This window comes from Prinia subflava, chromosome 4, assembly GCF_021018805.1.
Source record: "Prinia subflava isolate CZ2003 ecotype Zambia chromosome 4, Cam_Psub_1.2, whole genome shotgun sequence".
NCBI classification, from domain to species: Eukaryota; Metazoa; Chordata; class Aves; order Passeriformes; family Cisticolidae; genus Prinia; species Prinia subflava.
In genome coordinates, this window is record NC_086250.1 from 62,914,739 (window position 1) to 62,935,910 (window position 21,172).

The 21,172-nt window shown below is 40.8% G+C and overlaps 1 protein-coding gene across 13 annotated transcripts in view; it reads right to left on the bottom strand.

Annotated features, from left to right (window-relative positions):
* MAGI2 (membrane associated guanylate kinase, WW and PDZ domain containing 2) overlaps window positions 1-21,172 on the bottom strand; it is a 703,046-nt gene that overhangs the window by 665,123 nt on the left and 16,751 nt on the right. The window lies entirely within an intron of this gene.

Here is a 21,172-nt window from a genome sequence, read left to right on the forward strand (position 1 = left end):
AGTCCAACAAAGCACGAGGAGTGAACTGCCTGGACCTGCCCTACACTGGAAGGCACAACCTGCCAAGGACCTCAGGGACAGCTGTGAGCTGCCACTGCCCGCTGGTGTCCGAATTACTGACCTTGTGTTTGGTGCCTCAGTGCTCCATCAAACAGGAGAGACTTCCCAAAGCTCCAGCACGCTCCTCCCAGCTCTCTGAGCCTCTGCCTGTTCCACAGGTAATCAATGATCCCCTCAGCAGGGCTTAGTTTGTCAGAGACCTCCCATCTTCACACTGATCTCACTGCACAACCCTGCTATGACAGAGGGACCCTTGCAGGGTTCAGTAAAAGCAGGAGGGAGCTAAAGGCTCCACAGAGGGCCAGGAAAATGGAAAAGTGCAATCATCAGTGCTGCAGTAGCAGGCACTGGGTTTAAGGGCTTCTTAACTCTTCCACTGTCAGCAGATCTGTCAGGCTGGCAAGGCCATTGCTGTACTGATTGTAATTCCCCACTGAAGATGTGCAAAGCCAAGAGATGTAGGGTTCAAATGTGATAGATTCTCACCTTCAACACTACAGGAGGAAGCACATGATCATTATGATGACAAGGGATATAAACCCACCACATGCCCAGGCTTCAGAAATCTCCATGATGATGTAAAAAGTCCACAGGTAAAACCATGTACCCCCCACACAATCAGAGCTCCAGCATGTACTTCTTGGGACATGCTGGTATCCTGCTCCTGCCAAAGAACAGGAACTCCCTGGCAAAGCTCTCCATCATCTAGTGCCATAAACCAGCACGTTTAATCAGTTTAACCAGTCACTAGCTTGTGCTGCGTGGCAGTGCCAGTGAGAAGGTATTGATGCAAATCTGTGCATAGACAACGGGGAGCCATTAAAAATCCTGCTGGGGCTGTCTGAGGATGAGACACTGCAGCCCTTGCCCAGCATAACCCTGAACACAGCTATGGTAACACAGCAGCTCCAAATAAGGGTGGTATGCAAAGACTCCCATGCACTACCAATATCCTCCTATACTAGCATGTTGCATCAGCTTGATTTTGCAACTTCAGGCTCACCTGCTTTTCCAATCTTTTCAAATTCCTGTTCTGATCTTCAAAAAAAATTCTCCTTTTTTTTTTCCACATTTTTTTTCTGATACAACAGACACAGACTATCACTGACTGGAGAAGGCTTGGAGACAACAGATCCTTCTTCCTCTGCTGTGAAAAAGGACAGGAGCTTTGTTAAGAGTTAGACAATGTCAAACTTCCCTGAACTCACCCAAAACACATTTTTAATGTAGGGAAATTCTTGTTTCAGCTTGGTAGACACAATTTAGGGAAGCTTGATCCATCGCAAGGGTCATGGGAAACTACAGGGTTACTCTGTAATCAGCATAAGGAAGAGCTGCAAATGTCCCAGGTGCCTGCCAAGTCCACAGGTTTGCCCAGAAAATAGTAGTCATGCATTTGCCTGCATTCATTCTTTCCTCAGTACAGCATTTTTGCTGCAGGGTCAGGTCCCCTCAGACCATGCCAAATTCCCCATTTACCTCTGTAAGAAAATGAGAGTTCATCCCAAAACTACCCCCTGACCCTGCGACAAGTGGCAATTAAACTCCACAGGAGGCTGAGGCAGTCACAAAGCTCAGCATCTTCCCCAAGGACACTGAGTACAGAGAACAGTCACATACTGTACAGTGCAAAATAAGCTTTAATTGTGAACACATTTGTTTTCCGGTTTGACAAGTGCAAGGCAAATGTATTAACCTTATATAGAAGAGCTGCTGGCAAGGAGCAGACCTGAAAGCCAACCAATATTTAACTCTGTGGATTACCTACCACAATGGGACACCAGTAAGCAAATAGAGAAGACATTTCAAAATGAGGCAGCTGTTCTTGTTGCAGCCAGCACACTCGGAGTCCAGCAGTAGAAATCTCCTGTACATATGTTCATACAGGTCACCCTTGTCTACTAGGACCAGATGAGATTGGGCACAGTCTTGCCACACAAGGCTGAGAAACTCACCATCCTTATTGAGACAGACCTGAAGTTCAGAAAAATTACATGCACCAAGCAGCACTCTTACAGCTTTATCCTTCTGAATGAGATGACAGAGAAAAATAGAACTAAAATATTCTGTGATCATAAGGGTAACCTGATATAAAAGTGTGTATAGTATCAGCATATGAGTGTTGAAATGTACTAATAACACAAAGATTTCTAGTATTTTCTACCCTATTTTTGTGGTCCAGTCTGTCCACTTGCTCATTAGATCAATTTATCCAATTTTGGAGTTACTACTCTGTGACAGGGCATCTCCGAATGTCAAAGTCAAAGACAACAACAATAACATTTAAAAAAAACAAAGAATAGTGTGAGCATAAGTCCCATCAAAGGGTATGGACATTACACTACTACACTACATCAATGGGTTTGCAGGTGTGCCCTCCCAAGCTGCATCACACATTGACCCAGCTATGTGAGTGGAATCCCTTGACTTGAGAATACAGGGGCTCAAAAGTGAGCCAGCAGACCAGTCATTGTAAACACTTTCTCTGCATGGAAGTGGAATAGGATGCCTGAGTGTCTCCACTTGACAGGTCATTATGGAATTTTCCAGAAAATTGGCAGTCAAACTCTCATATCTGATGTGAGAAGTGCCAGAACTCCTCACGCCCCACTGAGTTCTTCCACCTTATGGGCTCACAGCTGCACCAGACCTCCACCCTACACGATCCTGCTGCAGCTGTTCTTGCCCATCTACACACTTGGTAAGCTTTGTTCTGGCCTGTGGCATCGTACAGGTCTACTGGAGCCAGAAGGTCTGGGATGTCACACTGCTGGTGTGCCCTCTGCAGCCTGGGCTTCTGCTGGAGAGGTAGTGGGGCACAGGAAAACCCATCACACCGAGACACTCTGCCTGATGGCTCTGTGGAGAAAGCAAGGGACAAGGCTGTCACTCCTAACTGGCCATCCTGACCAGAGGTGGGTCAGACTTAGGCAGTAGCTGAACAGGTACATTTCATTCTGGGCAGTCCGAACAAGCTGCTCTACTCTGAACCAAAAAACTTGCAAGGTGCTAAGTGAAAGAAGGTTCATGTGAAAGACCCATTTCTCAGAGGCCTGCTTGTCCTTGCCTTCATGTGACTATAGCCCCAGAGCTGCACCTTTTAAAATTACCTAAAGGTACCTCAACCTGTCCTCCCTCTCCCAAACATGAGACCAAAACCCAGACCACCAATGTCCTAATCCTGCCTGTTGTCCAGCAGGCGTGAGGAAGAACTTTCTCCTGCATGTTCTGGGCTGGGTGCCTAGAACAAGCCGTGACCCCTGTCTGCTGGCAAATGTGTACAGTCCAGTCAGAGGGCTCTCAGGAAACCATCAGGTGGGGATGGCCTGAAGATAAATAGCTGAGTCGTGTCTGTGAGCTGGAGCCTGCTGGCAAGAGGAGGAAGGGGAGGACTGGCTGTTCCAATGCAAAGACTGCAGGCTAGAGTGTTTCAGGCATAAGTGCTGCCTGCTGCATTATGAGGACCATGCCAAGAAAGACTGGACAATGTTTCTGGAAAGGGGTTGATCTCCCACGCTGTTGGCACAATCTTGACTATCACAGTGCAAGCCTACCAAAGGTGAACCTGAGCCTACATGGACACTTCCACCTAAGGTGAAATCTGAAACTACTTCTCTCCAGAGAGATGAGCATTGTGCTTCTCCATACCACAGACAGGCTGACCTAAGAACATGAACTGGATGGCAAAACCAGCAAGTTGCATAAAACCTTATCTGTGCAGAAGCAGGTATCACCTATAAGCAAGGGCAACTGTACTCAACCATGTAACCTCCTCCAGTTTTTCTGCCCTGATGTAGCACTGGGACCCATTTGCTGGAAGTTCACAGGTAAGTGAGTTCATTACACAAGTGAGGCTTTGGCAGAGCTGGGGTACCAACTGCACTCTTCCCATGGGAAGAACAGACACAGATGTCCTCTGAGACCAGTTGATACTTGGTCACCTGTGCCAAGCAAAGTCTTGAAAAAACCCAACAAGAGAGTGTAAAGATACAGGGGGAAAGGTTATGGCATTTGTCTTTCAGCCTCACAGAAATCAGGCTCTTCCTGACATTTTCAGTCATTCAAACCTCGACTTGGTCCAAAATTATCACTCACAGCACTTAATCTGGGACTTCTAATGGCTCTGAGAAATTGGATAATCAGAGGTTTGGGGTCTTAAAGACCACACGGCAGCTTTTTCACAAACCAAGGTAGACAGAGCTGTTGCTCTGTGTTCTGTACAATCTCACACCAGTGACATGTCCCATCCTTGCAGTGTTTATCCACCTTCTGAATTCCCGTAAACAAATGTCAGAATCTGAGCTTGTTTTTGTTAACTTCTGCTTCTATTTCTATATTTTTAAAATGTCTAATCGCAGCTGCCATTGTTGCAGAATGAACATTTACCGCCTCACTGTAGCCTTTAGAAATACATTTATCATGCAAATGCTGGTAGAATTTTAAGCGTAGCTGAAATAATGGGTAGTTCTGTAATAGCCTTCCCTATGAGATATTGTGTCACAGTTGGCCACAACAGTCCAAAAATAGAATGATTGTTCTCAAAATCAGTAGCACACATGATATGCGTTGCTCCTCTCTCATCACAAGGGACACTTCTGTTTTGTACAGCTGTACTCTTTCTTGTCTAGATTTGACTGGTCACATGCCATGCTAAATTAGTGTGGCTTTCGATTTTTTTTTTTTTGGTTGGTTATTTGTATCACTCACTTTGTTATATTTCTTTCATTATTTAAATTTACCTAATAGTAAAACACTTCTTATAGCAAATTATATCAATTGCCTGTACCACCTGGAATCCTGCTTCTAGGAGGCACCAAAGGGGATTTTTAGAGGGAAGCAATTAAAAACTATATATCTAGGTACTACTGCAATGCAGGTGCAGAGAGAGCAGGGGGAATTCTCTCCAGAGACTATCCTCGTGGTCAGCTAACACAGCAACTCTTTCATTCCCTTGAATTGCTAAATAATTCCTCCATATTTTACAGATTATAAAATCTCTTGAAGTGCAAACATGCAGCTCCTTTGGATGACTTCATATTGCAATAAGTTTCACTGTATGAGACTAAAAGCTGCCAAGCCTTATACAGCTCTGAGAAACTGAGAACTCTCAGGACCCTCTGGCATGTGAATCTTAGGAAGGGATGGGCATTTTTCTTTGCATACTGGCTTGCTTTCCTTTCAGTGAGTATGAGGTTTTCGTTTCACAGGAAGAAACTGAAAAGACAAACGTCATGTTTTTGCTTCTTTTTGTGGCTACAAACAGATATACACACTCTGCCTGAAGTTAAGTGAGTGACTCCTATTAGTTTGATGGGAGCAAGATCCCTACAGACAAGATATTGGAGCACAAATTTTTAACTCTACCAAATTTCCCATGTGATGCCCAAAACTAGACACCATGAGCTAGAGAACCAGATGAGAGATACCTGCTGCAAAGCACAAAATTACCAGAACTTCTTACTCCATACAGGCCTGAACTATGCATCTGTGATTGCTTAAACATGGATTGCACACTGTAAGGCTTACTGACTGAATAGAAACCACAGAGGGTGCCTAAGTAGAAATAAATTAATTTCATCTGTCTCACTATTTTTACATCTAAACCAACACCAAAGGATTAAAAAAAAAACAACAACTATGCAACCTTTATTTTTAATTTTTATATGTATTACAGTAAAATATAAGTTATATATTAAGAAATAGCTGTATGTTAAAAACCAACCAAATTAGCTAACTTTCCCAGAAATGAAGGCTATCCAAGAACAAAACTTGGGATATAAAAACTTCTGATTAAAGACCAGTTCTCAAGTATTTTATGTATCCTTAACTCTCACAATTTTCATAAAATGCTGGGTGTTCAGATTAGGAGTATATTCTTTTGATTCACTGACTTACCAAGTTTAAAGTTGGTAGGCATTTCTGGCTGCAGACAGCCTTCATGAGCAGATTTATTTTTTTCTAGAAAAATGCTTTGATGTGCTGCTAATAAAGTAGCCATTTAGAAAACTGCACTTTAGAAATAGCACAGATAATTAGCCATCCCTTTTACATCCTACCTCTCTTAGAATCTATGTAATTTCTGGTATAAAGTCAAGAATCAACTACTGAATTGCAAAATATAATTAAACAGTTACAGTAAGATTCCAAAATTAATGTTACGAAGAAAAAAGATTTAGTCATAGGTAAAAATGTCTAAATCGACCAGTCTAAGACAATCAGGTGCATTCCAGCTGTAAAGAAAATAAATGGGGACACTCCACACCCACACAAGGCAGTTTCTGAGCTCATTTTTAAACACTTCACAGTTCTATACATAGAAGACTTCCAACAAAAATTGTTTTATGGTGTCATAGACAGGAGTTTCACTAAGTGACATGGCTATTCAGGTACCATTATGGACTGTACAGAACTCTGCACAAAACAGCCCTGAGATCAAGGCCCATAATGATTGCTGCTGTGTGAAGGAAAAGCCTCCGTGTTAAGGAGCTTATTGTCAGTGGTGTGAATTCAGCCCGCATGGCATTTGAGCTATTACTTTTCTTATACTGTATTCTACCCAGAAAAAAAGATGTGGGCATGAAACTGAACCTCAACATCTCAAGTCTCAACATCCAGACAATTCTTCATGTGTGTCTTTCAGTTTGCAGCAGCAGTAGAAAACACAGCTTTGTCCAGTAAGGCTCAATTCTCCTGAAATTTTCTCTGTGTCCCTTCTATGCTGTTTATTTCCCACAGTGAAAGACACTACATTCCAAAATCTGACCTAATATAAGACTGAGCACTTAGCAGTACACAGCAGAGTTACAAGAGAATCCACATTTGCCAAAAGTGAAGAAAGCTCAGAACTGTGGATATCTATATAATTCTTTGTGCTACTTGGGAATAATTTGGTGCTTAAACAGTAATCATAACTTTGGAGTAAGAACTAAAATACTTGCTATAACCTTATCAGTTACATAAACATGGCATGCCCAGTAAACTGTGCAAAGAGTGTTGAAATATGGCAGTGATTTCCCCACCCTAAAAGTTCACCAAGCAGCTCCACCTCGGCCATCCCCCTATGGACAGTGGCTTTTTGTGCCACTCTCTAGAGATCTGTTTACATAAACATCCAACTATAGCAAATGTACAGCATGGTCAATGAAATTCCTGCAAATCTTAATGCAGGTATGGAATGTTAATGGAGTCATGAGCTGTCCCTAGGCTGATTATTTACCAGATTCAGGAGTTATCAGCCGTAGATCAAGGCTAATTCACCACTCTGGTCAGCTCCCCAGGCTGATTATTTACCAGATTCAGGAGATATCAGCCGTAGATCAAGGCTAATTCACCACTCTGGCCAGCTCCCCAGCATTCCTGCCAGACCACATCAGAAGGAGCAGATGGTGATTTATCACTGCTTCCCTCAGTAAGGACTCTCCAAGTGAGCCCAGAGGGATGTGAAAGGTCCCTGACACATTTGGCCACCAATGGCCAAGGTTCTGTGTAACTCCTCACCTGACCCTACAGCCAGAGAGGAGCTCACCACAGTGAATGACAGCCTGACCTCAGTTCACACAGAAGGCACAGAACGAGAGGAATGGAGCTGACTGTAATTCTGACATATCTCAGAGCAAAAAGGATTCTGAATGATTTCACCCCAACTGCGTAAGGCAAAAATTCTGCTTCACTAATCAGAATTAAATTTTGCAATCCTTGCTAACACCCAAAAAGCTTTAATCTTAAACATATACTTCTGATACTTCTTTAGTGATATGCTAAAAAAATATAATAAAAAATTATAAGAAAAGAAGAAAAGAAGAAAAGAAGAAACAAGAACCACAGTTCAGCTTTCCTCACAGGTATTGTGTTATTTCTGTCCATGACAAATTACATTCAGCAAATTTTGACCTATTGCCAAATAGCAGAAGAGTAACCACCTACCAGGCTCAATTAAGTAAAACACTCTTATGTTGATTTACATATAGAACAGAGGGTTGGATGGTGTTAAACATTTAAGTTTAGTCTTTTGAAAAGTTCATATACCAAACAAATTATTTAATTGCTGGAATAAATGATTCAGAATCCGAACATCTCAAATGGGATGACGCCCCCATTGTATGTGATGAAGAACTCAGTGACTTCACTCTCTAAGGGCAAAATTAAAGGAAATTACACAATGATAAATCAGACCAGCTTGCATTCAGTTCTTCACAGCTGTGTAAATTAAAATGGACTGTGTAGAGTGGGTCTTATACCATATATATGTGCCTGGCCTCTGGGGTGAAGACATGTACTTAGAAGATGGCAAATTACATTTTAGATCGCATCACGGAGAAGAGAATTTGCATCTTGGGCCTCCCACTTCCTGGCAAGGGATCTAGTCATTAGGCTATTACATATAAATGATATAGGCTAATACGTACAAATACACACACATATATGTAAATGGCACCTTTTTTAGGTATCTTTTGAAAAAACTGGGGTTGAGTCCCCCTTTGCAATGCAGATGGTAACTTTAGGGTAGTAAACTTTAGTCTCAAGGACCAGTAGACCCAAGACAATTAAACAGACTACTCCCAAACTGCAGGAGAAAGCAGGGAAGTAAGAACAATCAGACATGTTCCAGCAGGGCTCTGCTGAGCCAATTTTGTATCTTATCTGAAAAGTCAGAGGAAAAAGCCCCACACTATCTGAAGCCCTAGTTATTTATAGTTTATGTTTATTCTTTGCTTGGTAGAATAAATGTGCTGAGTATTACTGTGATAAGACATAAAACACTACTTGTTGTACTGACACATGCTCTAGTAAAACCTTTAGAAATGCAAATAATGCTGCTAAGTTGCTCTTATTTATCCTTCTAAGTCACTGTACTCCTATCTGCCATATCATCCTTCATGCCCTAAGCACCTTCTGAATAGCCTGCTTCTTAAATTGCTTTTTATAGATTAAATCAGTTTCCCAAGAAAATCACATGCTTTTGCTACATAAGCCATGCAAATGATGCCCAAGGCAGATAGGGTGCTGATCAGCTGGTATTTAATGATTGTAGTTTAACAACATTGAGATTCACAGTATCTTCTGCCACTACACCCTGTGTCTCACCAACTCCCTCCCCACGCATCTGTCCACATATCTTTTTTGCCCTCTGCAAACCCCCATTATTCTTCAAATCTCTCCCTATTACCCCCTGTATTCTTTCAAGCCCTCCTTTGGCCACATTTTCTCTTCTTCATCTCTTCAGCCCTAACCACTCATACTCATCAGTGGCAGATCCATCTACTTGTTCCCTTAACTAGTGTCCTCCCTCGTGTCTCCTGGTGTGTGATTTGATGTGGATGAGCTCAGACATGGGGAGGTGCTCCAGACCTGCTCTCCACAGCTGCCCCACAGCTGGCCAGCCAGAGGGTGCCTCTGTGTGAGCTGATACCAGAGCAGACCTCACGTTATCTCCCAGGACAGCCAACACCTGCCATGTGTTTTTATGTTGCAAAAAGCTGCCCAAAATGATCAGACACATCTAAGGAGGGAGAAGGGCAGCTCAAAGCATCCTACTTTATCCAGCTAAGACCAAGCTTGACCTGCAAGGCTGAAGTCCAAGACATCATCACCATCACCACTAAACCCAGTAATTACAGCATGGGTTTTCCAAGCAGTCTGATGGCTGTAATCCCTTCACCTGTGTGAGTCTTTATTGCCAGTTACACTCTGTCCTTTTGGGAAGAAAATGGACTTTGTCTTTTCCTTTTTTCCCTTTACCAGCTATGGCATTTGAATGTAACACAGCAACCTGACTGCTTCACTACCCTCTCAAAATTGTAACTGTGATTAAGAGCCCTATCTAATCTTGTTGACTCATTAATTATTTAATCTTCTAACATTTTTTCTTCCTTTCCTACCATAGCTCACAGAATTGCCTATGCCTAAGAGTCCCCACTAACAACTGGATTACTAATAGAGGACATCACTTAGCAAAGATATAATTCTGATTTCTGATAGATACCTCTTAATATGGATTTCTTTTTCACTGCAAAAAATGTTAGTTATTTGACCTACGCCCTTTTTCCCATTGCAATTGTCAGAATGGTTATTTTCACATCACACTTATGACATTGAAAGTAATTGCAAGATACACACACACATTCTGAAGCCTGCAAGTAAGGAGACAGTCTAGTTTCACAATCCATAACTCTGTTCACACAGATTTATTGTCTAATAGAGCATAAATCCTATGACTTTTTGTGTCTCAGAATAAGAAATGTTATAGTTATAATAAGCAGTGGATGAAAAAAGGTGATCTAATGTGAAAAAGATCAGTGTATGGATAACGAGGTGAGCATTCACACAGTGCTCAGAACTGGCAGGACCATTCTGCCTTCCTAAAATCATCAGTGGAATACTGGGCTCAGCTTTGGTGTCTGTGTTTTAAGCGGCTGTTGATCAATTAGAAAGAGTTCAAAAGGAGCTACAGAAACAACTGGAGAGCTGGCAAATGCATATTACCCAATAAACTTCAGGTGTGTAGTTTACACATAGAAGGTTAAGAAGCAATTTAGTTTTCCTCTCCAGATTTAAGTATGAGCATATTTTTGAGTTAATTTTCACTCAAATGTCTAACAAAGTTCAACAACTGGAAGCTGAAGGTAGAAATACAAGCAAGAAGTAATTAAGATTTTTAAGAGTTTGAATAATTAGCTATGGAACACTTCACCTATCACGAATTTCTCATCCCTTAAGATCCTTAAATCAAGAGGGTGCATATTTCTAAGAGATATGCTTGAGCCACAAAACAACATTCAAAACCTCCAAAACTTATGGCCTTCATTAAAAACCCATCTATTAGAAATCACTTGGTGAGTATGAGGTGGAGTCAATAGTTGTAATGGTGATGACCTTGCTTGACTGAAAAACTGCAAATCCTGAAATGAAATACAATAGAAGATGTAATGCAAGTAAAGCCAGGCTCAGCTGAACCTTCTCTGATAAATCCACATGTCCAGAATAGATGTCTCTGTGACTTCAGGCATGATGTTGCACAGTCACCCATCACGTTACTGAGTAAAAGTAACTTTCACCCACAAATCAGTATTGTTACATCCTATACAGTCCTGAAATATAGTGACGGAAATGAGAAAGTAATTTAAATGTAGCTCTGAAATCATGTAATTGGTCATGAAAATTAAAGCTGTTTCTGTTAAAGGTGGACCATATATTTTCTGCACATTTTTTAAAGGGAAGAATTGCCCACTCCAGTAGCTTCTTCATCCCAGACTCAAGCAACCATTCTCATGTTTCCCTCAGCAACCAAGAGTTGTTGGCTAGAACTGAACCAGCCAGGGCTGCAGCCAGGTGCCTTGAGAGCACAGGAGCTCCCTTGCAGTGATCTCTCTCTGCCCAGTAATGTGACTTTGCAGACAGGCTCCTACCACAGCAGTCACTGTGGCAGGGCCATGCAGGCAACTCTGCCTGCAAAAGTGTTTGTCTCAATCTACTGTTGACATAATGCCATACTCCAGTAAGGTCATGATTATCCCCCCTTTTCTGGACTAGACAATCCTGCCAAAAGTACCACCACCACTACCACATTGAGGGTTTGTGCTACCAGACAGTGCTCAGGGCACCTGACTGCACCTGCAGGGTGTATCTGCTTGTCACTTGTAGGGGAGGGGGCTTGTCCATGAGACAAAACCTCACAGGAGCTCCAAGTACACCACAAACACAAACCAGGACAGCTGCTGACTTACCACGTGCTGAACCAAAGGCATACCTAAGTCCTCTGTTCTAACTTTCCCACAATAATCTTATAGCATGGCTCAAAAAGTACCACAAAAATATCAGGAGGTTTTGAAAGTAAAGTGTCTGAGCAATGCCATCCTTTCCCATATTTATGGGAGAGACATTCAGATAGTAACTCAAAATCTTCCTCTCCTTTTCCTCCAAGTACAAAGGATTCTCTTCTGAGCCATCTTGCTCTAACATAAACTTACAGCAGCATGTATACAGCTAAAAAAAAATCCAAACTCAAGCAACAACAAAGGTCTTACAAAAATACAGCACTGCAGGCATGGTTCTTCCCTGGGGAGAGGATGAAAGAGCAACATGTGACAGATGTTTGTCATGTCATTTTATATAGTATTCAAATGCACTCAGAAACAATAGTGATGAGAATGGTAAAAAAACCTAAACAGACCAGACTGAAAAGAAGTGTTACAAAAATAACTCTTGAATAAGAACAAAAGAAATTAAATATATAAAGACCAAGAAAGTGGTTTTAGGAAGCTTTGTTTGTTTTTATGACAATTTAAAGAAAAGAATAAAGTCTCTTTTAAGGACTCTCTCAAATCCCAAATTTGTCTCCATTATCTGCTGACTCAGAGGCTTCACAAGACACTCTGGCTGGGAAACTGCAGGGGTTGCTTCCGATGTAATATAGTATTGATGTACCCCTGAAGGATGTAACAGCACCAAGAAACAGATCATCCTCTTTGCCTGCAGGGTTTCTAGCTATTCTCTTAGGCTCCTTATTTCCTCCCTACAGCCAAAACCTCATTTTCCCTTATGTAAAACTCCTTTCTATACCAGTTTTATAAACAAGAGACAAAAAGAATAAATAAATTATCCTCTAGGAAAGTGACTTGGCAGTGCAATGTCATAGTGTAATGGATACCTGATTATATAGGAATAAATTTCAACTATGAAGTGCAAGGAGAAGCAAGACACTCTAATCATTCATTCATTCATATAAATATGTATGGAGGCAACCTACAAAACTGTTCACCCAGTTTGGATAATATGTATTTTAGCATGCAAACTACTGCACAGTGGTTGCACATGCTCCTATGGGGCATATGGTACAGATGCTTTGATTTTTCAGGCTGCTGCTGTTCACTAAAATACAGTGAAAGCAACATTCTTCAGTCTGAACTGGGTATTGGTATTCTATTCTAGAACTGATATGCTTAAATCATTCTTCAAACATAAGCTGTTAAGCAGCCTAAGCAAAAAAAAATCCTGCACAGATTTTTTTATTTATGTTCAGGTATTCAGTTTCTGCAATAATTAGATTAGGAGCTATCTTCAAACAGTTTCAAATACTTTGTCCACAAATGATAAAAAAAAGAAAATTAAAATTCAGCTTAGCTACGGTTCACAGAAAAAACCCTACACTGTCGCCATCAACCTTTCTTCCTCACAGGGGCTCAACATCCGTGAAGCATCCATGAAGCTCAACATCCACTCTCCTCACACAATAGCCTGTGTGCTTTGATCTCAACACAACTATTTTCCACAACCTGTTCCCTGGTTTAAGAATGTACTTCCTCGAATTTCCCCATTTGTGCAAATGTAACAAAAGTTTTACAGTGTAAACAAAGGTCTTTTGTACAGCATTAAAGAGATGGCCTTTCCTCAAGCGGTGGGACACAGCACGTGGAAGAACAGGACAGAGGAAGATGTAGTGAGCCAAAGAACTGAGAAAAGAGCCAGGAAGCCCAGAGCCCCTCCCTGTGCCCCTGGCTGCTGCTCAGGGCTGTCTGGAGGGAGGAAGGCACTGTAGAGCCACCACTCTGTCTGGGGCTGGTGAGCTCCTGAACACCACAGCTACTAAAAACTACCGCAGCAATTCTTCAAAACAAAGAATTGGCATTATCTCTTTAGCAACAGGTACCCAGGGAAGCAAAACCACAAAAAAACCTACCCTTTATCAGTCATCTTTAAGGGGTAGGGGTGCTCCAACCAACAAACCAAAAAGCTGGAAGTTGGCTGAGAGCAGCTTTTTCCTCTCTGCTGCATCCATACAACCTCAGTCAACAAGCCAAAGAGAGGAGAGGACAGCCAGTCAAACCACTGAGGAAGAAATCCCCTCTGCTTTTTAAAGAGGAGGTCCACTCCACTTTTCTTTAATCAATTTAGGAATTAAAACTGGTTGATCTACATTCTGACATTTAATCAAGAGCATATTTAGGCTAGAATAAAATAAGAGGTCCCATTCATAATCCCCTATTAAAACATAAAGGCCTGTGAGTGTATAAAGATCCAGCTAATAAGCAAAGTTTGCCTAAGTTCCTCAACCACCTGAAAACCCCACTAGCTGCTTTTATATCTTTCAACTAAGCCCATTTTTAAAAACAGGGCTGATGGTCTTTGGTCAAGTAATCAAGTAATTGAGGGCTAAAAGATCATACCCTGATTTTGGAACACTTCCTTAAGCTCCAAGGGGATTATCTGTTCCAGTTAGTACCCAAACTGATTAAGTCACATGATTCTCAGCACATCACAAATAAGAGACCAAATCTGATTTTCTTTTGTACAAAAGATTTTTCCAACATGTGAATCAACAGCAATGAGGTAAATTTTATCCTCAGTAGTCAGACAGGAGTTCAGAGAAAGGCATTTTTACCATTCAGTAAAAAAATTAATAAACTCAGTCAGACATAAATTGAGTCTGCTTCTGTGTTCTCTCTACTGAAACTCACTTGAAATTTGCTTTGTAGAAAGTGTCCTTTTGAACTCATTTGTATTTCTCAAACACAAATAATTTTAAGCTTGTCAAAGTTAGAGAATTCTGGGCAACAATTCTGCAGATAAAGTGAATTTCCTGCACAATTTCACCATGGAGATACAATTTTAATTTCACCATGTAGATAATAATTTGAATTCTGACACACCTTTGGCATTACTTCCCTGATTTATCCTTATGTATTAAAACCTAGCTACTTATTTATTGTAGTTAACAGGGGGATTTTACTTTTCTCCTCCACTAGTTTTACATTGTTTCAGTGAATACTGATGCTCATGAGCTATAACCAGCTATGGCCAAACAAAAGGAAGAATCTTGTAGCCTGGATCAGACCAATAAAATAAAAGAGTGTTAAACTACATGGAGACAACAATTTATTGAGGCATCTTATTATGCTATGAAGAACATGATTTTGCTCTTCCCCCCACTAATACATAATAAAACCAGATTTAGCTAATTTACACTCTTTTTTTTTGTTGTTTGTTTTTGTTTTTGTCACACAAAACTACTCTTTGGGTTGTGACGACAACTTTCATATTATTTCACTTTCACAGATTATTCCTAGTAATTCCAGAAATATAATACAGATTTCTTTAAAAACCCAAACTTTGCTTTTTGTATCAGGTGTTGAAATGAAGCCTGCAGTTCTAAGGAGTACAAGTTATTGGAAATTGCAATAAATTTGCATGACAACTGTCACTGATACCTCCCAAATCTATCATATATACATACACCAGTAATCTGCTCTTTTACAAGGCACCCACAAAGTTTTTTGAACTCTTATGGCAACTGGAAGATGGAGAAATTCTGCATGAATGGGTGCAGGAGATGGAAAGAACCACCTTACTGCACACACATTGCCAAAAGTGTCAAGAGTTACTGCAGGGCAGACAGATCCACCTCAGGGACACCTCTGTCCCTGTGCACTCAACGCCTGCAGGGCAGACAGATCCACCTCAGGGACACTGCTCTGTCCATGTGCACTCAACACCTGCAGGGCAGACAGATCCACCTCAGGGACACCTCTGTCCCTGTGCACTCAACACCTGCAGGGCAGACAGATCCACCTCAGGGACACCTCTGTCCCTGTGCACTCAACACCTGCAGCCCAGGGCTCCTCAGAGCTGCACCCTGGCCACTGCCCAGATCTGACACAAGCATCTCGAGGCAGTGACCCACCAAAAAGGTATTTTTTTTTTCATTCCTAATTCCCACAGAGCAGAATCCACACCATGAAAGCCACCAGGTGACCTTCCCAGAAGGAGGTGAGCCATTCTTGGTATGAAGGAACTCACATGTAAGTGTGGCATTACAGGTACCTCCCAAGTTACCACTTCTCTGGTGTTATTTACCCTAGGAAAATCAGTATATTATATCAAGAGAAAAAACACTTGACTCCACCATGCTCACCCAGTAATTTATTGGGAATGTAAGAAATGCCAGTAGAAAAATTAAGCCAAACCAACACAAATTCTCACCTCCTCTTTACATCATTCAGTTACTTGTCTTTTCAACATAAATTAAAAATATAATCAACTATTGTCTTCAAGGTGTATGGCTACTTCCTTTTCCCTTTCTGTAAATCCTGACTCTTATTTTGTATGTGTACACAATGAAGGAATATGATATGCTTCCTCCCCTTGAATAATGGACTCTGCAGAAATGAAGACCTGTATATTACTGAGTGGAATTAGACAGCACCAAATGGAATCAGTGGCTAAAATGATCAGATGGCCTTTTTAAACAAATTACTAGACTAAATCATGCACTACAGGACAGCAGAAGCCAGACTCACTAATAACCCTACCAGTTTTAGTTCCTACACTGGAATCCTGGAGAACAAAAGACAACTGTGATATTGACTGAGGTCAAGTTGCATTTATTGTCAATACAGGACAAGCTTTGGCCTCAATCCCGAGTGATCATCAGTGCTCAGCACAGCTCTCTCAGGGTCCCCAAGATCATAAAATTATTTGAGGAAACCAACACTGTATTGCAATCTTATTCTCTTAGAGAACTTCTCTGTTTCATGAGGGGAATTCTATTTCAGTGATTTCCTGCTCCCTTGTGTCCTTTTGAAATCCCAGTCTTGGCATGTTTTTCTCTAGGCTTTCATACTCTAGTATCTCAACAGTGAATATGCTACTTCAACTTTTTTTTTTTTTCCCCCCATGGTCTGTACTGCCCAAAATTGTAATATGATTTTCCAAAAATCATGACATGTCCATATTTCCTAGGGAGATTAACAATGATTCATAGAGGCTATGAAAAGCCATTCCAACTCAGCTTCAGAACAAATGCATTTAGATCTTTGATATCAAAGTTTACTATCCAGAAAGTCAAGCATCCATAAATCTAGAATCAATAAAAGCTAGAACTGCTCAAACACAAATTATCAAAACAACTTCTAATAATTTCCAAAATACTTCCAATTTTCAGGTGATTCTTAGGTAGGCCTGTAAAAAGAAAAAATCAGTTCCCAGTGGCCCTCAATAAAATTGATTAGGTAAAAGTGTTAATTATCACATTTTTTCATTTATTAATACACAAGGCAAACCTGACGCTAAGTCTAACCACCCTATGAATTAACCTGTAGTAGCTTCCAATTACTGCTAAACTTTAGGGTTTATATTAGAACATGTAAAAAAGCTCTCATATGAGACATTTATAATTAAAATACAAGACTGTTCTCAAGGCTTTTTGGAAAAATCTGCCTATTTATCTGCATCACAGCTGATGAAGGATTTTTAAAACTTAAATCTGACAAGAGAGTTTGAATTTTGCTCAGAATGCAAAAAAATACAGATAAAGGTTTCGGTCTAGTTACCTTTAGTATTGACTCTGAGACTGAGGTTTTTGTAACTCTCTTCACTTTCAGTGTTGCATCTACAACCAACATGAGAATAACCACATTTGGATGAAAATGAAAAGCAAAACTTTAGAAAAAAAAGAGATATAATGCAGAATGTAGATTTCTGATACAAAGAAATAAAACAGACAAACCACAGAATGATAACAATGATGAAGAAGAAAACAAAACTAACACAGATTATATTTCTGGCCAGATATCTTCCAAAATGTTCACAAACATGCAGGAGAAAAATCTAGTCCAAAGATAAGACCCACAAACAAACTTCTGCTACTACAGTTCTGTTGGAAAGTAAGAATTAAACTGTCTGGAACGGCCCCACAGTCCAAACATTTAGCCAGCAATTTTACATAAACATCTTTATGTGCTTAAATAAAACCTTTAGCACACAGGCTACCATGGCAAAAGGAGAAGCATAATGCACTCTGTGAGCATCTCACCTTAACTATATCCAGCAAAAAAAAAAGACTAACCCTCTGGAAAAATAATAATAGCAGAAAAAATATTTCTCAGCTAAAGGGAAAAGCCCATTCTGCACAGCTAAAGAAAAAAAAATGTAGGAAGACATAATAAAAAAGATCACTGACTTGATCAGAGATTTGTCTCAAAACTGATATGGAAAGCATGTTGAGCCAGAGCACTATATACAGAGAAAATGAATAAAGAAGAACACACTCTTGAATTTTAAAAAAATTAATTATAATTTATATCATATTTACACAATATGTGATTCAGCTTCCAGAGTTTACTTTTCAAGGATCAGGTCAATACTGATTAATTCACAATTACATGTCTGTAAGTCATATTAGTATGCTACTCTGACTGCTATTGCAGACAAATGCATCACAATCATAAACTGAGTTCCCACAGAACTCCTTCTGAGGAATAGACCTATTATTAGTTTAATAATCTCTGTGATTTTGTTATCATTGGGGAACTAAGGTAGAGAGACTGAGAAATTTATTTAAGATTTCTAGAGAATCAGACAGAGCCCAGATCTTTGAGTGTTTGCCCATTGCCTAATCTACTTAAGCATCTTAAAATCTACACCATTGCACATTTCAAACACCTCACAATACGGAAACCACCAGTACATTTGCCACTTTAAAACAAGTAACAAACACAATAATGACATTATTGTATCTCAGCACCGTATCAAGTGACACAGGTACTAAAAACCATTCTTTTGTCATGACTTTAGCATACAGACCCTTCACATGTACAGCTGCATATGAATAACTACAAGAGCTCTCAAAGAGATGCACTGATCTGGCATGGATGGCAAGAAGTGGTAGTAGCTACCTCCAATCCTTTCTCCATCCAGCCAGACACCACCACCAAGGCTCAGACGGCCCCAGCACTGCTGTCCCCTCCCTGCTGTTGCTGCTCCTGCCAAGCTTGCTCTGACACCCCCAGCAGTGGCACCCTGGTTTCCTTCCCCTGGCCATGGCACTGATGAACTGCAGCAGAGATATTCCCGGTCTAGAACAGCTGCAAGCTGTATGCTTCTTTTTTTTTTTTTTATTTTTTTAAGCATCACATCACTTCAAATGGATTAATGCTGGTTTTAAATTACGGAGTTTACAAAGCATCTTCTGGATGCTCTATTTTTTTTACTTTAATTTCCCTTCTGTTTGCTCTTTTTTTTTCTTAGGGTTTGGAGGTTTTTGTTTTGTTGTTTTGGGGGTTGTTTGTTTGTTCACTTGGTCTATTTGTTAGTTTGGTTTACTCCTTCAGATAGCATCTTTATCAACATTCCAGGAGCCACCCTCAAGGCCATTAAATATGCCAACCACTCAAAAGGTGCATGACCAACAGGTCAAGGGAGGTAATTCTGCCTTTTACTTCACTCTTGTGAGGTCTCATCTGCAGTGCTGTGTCCAACTCTGGGGCCCCAACATAAGAAGGAGATGGAGCTGCTGGAGTGGGCCTAGAGAGGGCCACAACGATGACCACAGGTGTGGTCACCTTTCCTTATGAAGAAAAGCTGAGAGTTGGGACTGTTCAGACTGGAGATGAGAAGGCTCCAGAGACCTTGGAGCATCCTTCAGTACCCAAAGGGCTACAAGAGAGCAGGAAAAGGACTACATGCAGTGATAGGAAAAGGAGAAGTGGCTTCAAAAGAAAAGAGAATAGGCTTATATTAGATATTAAGAAGAAATTCTTTACAGTGAGGGAAAAGGGAGACTGGAGACAGTGGAACAGGTAGCTCACAACAGTTGTGGATGCCTCACCCCTAAAGTTCAAGGACAGGCTGAATGGGTATTTCAGCAATCTGATCTGGTGAAAGGTGTCCCTGCCCATGGCAGAGGGCTTGGAACAAGATGATCTTCCTTGGGTTGTTTCCAACCCAAACCATTCTGTGATTCTGTGATAGCAACAACATACATAGTCATCATCCTCAGGTATTCAAGAATTACTGGATGAGGCACTTAGCACTGAGGCCTGCTTGAGAACAGGGTGATCTGTTAAAGGCTGGACTCAGTCTCGGCAGTCTTTTCCAAATTATTTCTATGGTTCCATGTATTAAGTGTTCCAGTGTTAGAGCTACATAATAAAACATATTTACAACACAGGGCAGAAGTGTGAAAAGAGCCAAGAGAGCCAAGATGTTTGAAACACAGTGAGATTGTGCACATAACCCCTATCAAATCACAGGATCAAGGACTGTGATAGAGAGGAGTGTTTATCTGATTGATGCTGAACGTGCTCCAACACACCAGTAAGGATTCAAACAGACGGCATCAGTTAGTTGCTCTGGATCTGCTTTAATGTAGTACAGAAAAACTGAACCTCTTCCACTGATAAAATGAAAAGAAGCATGTCCATGAAAACAGTCACAAAAGAGGATATTTTACATACACAACACGCTTAACAAAATTTGGATGAAAAGACAGATTTTCGGTTTTATTGGAAATCCTTGAATCTGTTGGTTTAAATCAAATCCTTCATGCTACTGTAGCTTAACCACTTATGCATTAACATGCAGCTTTTCCAAAGGTTCTTGTTACACACATTCATAAAATTTGGGAGGAACACAGAATTTTTTTAAACCAAGTACATTCATTTCCTGTGTTGATCTGAATTGTACAATGAAGGACAATAAACAGCTCTAATGATCTGTTACACTGAGACTCTTCCACTTGATGTCTGCATGGGGATTCTGGCTCACAAGGCACTGTGGAGGAGCCTGCCAAGGGCACTGGCTTCTACCCCATGAACAAAGCCCAGCTGAAAGCACAACTCCCTTGGTCTCCCATCGTTTCCAACAAGGACCTGGAATTGTCCCACTGGGTTGAGCCATCTCTCTCACTTCTCCACTCTTGTCAGAGTCAGGGCACCAGCTCCAGGCTGAACTGCAGATCAATCCTTCCTGCACATCACAGCCAGGGCTCCAAAGGCAGGACATCTCCAGTTCCCAGTGAAACTTCCCAGCTCTTAATTAGATGCTGTCTTCGTTAAAAAAACAATTGAAGAGCCCCGTGAAAGAATATGTCATCTGAAACGATGGAAATTCTCAGGCAGTAGCATCAGCACTACAGACTGACAAATCTTTGTAGCCTCTTAGGCTAGGATAGGATGGAATTACTCAGGAGTGCTTTCCACTCCTACCTTTTTTTCCCCTTCCCTCACTTTTCTTTGCTGACCAGATTATTCCTGGTATCATAGTAAACAATTTGCAATTGATTGAAATACTTTGCAATCATCTCTGAAAAAAAAAAGACAATCAGAAATTTCCTGGTTTC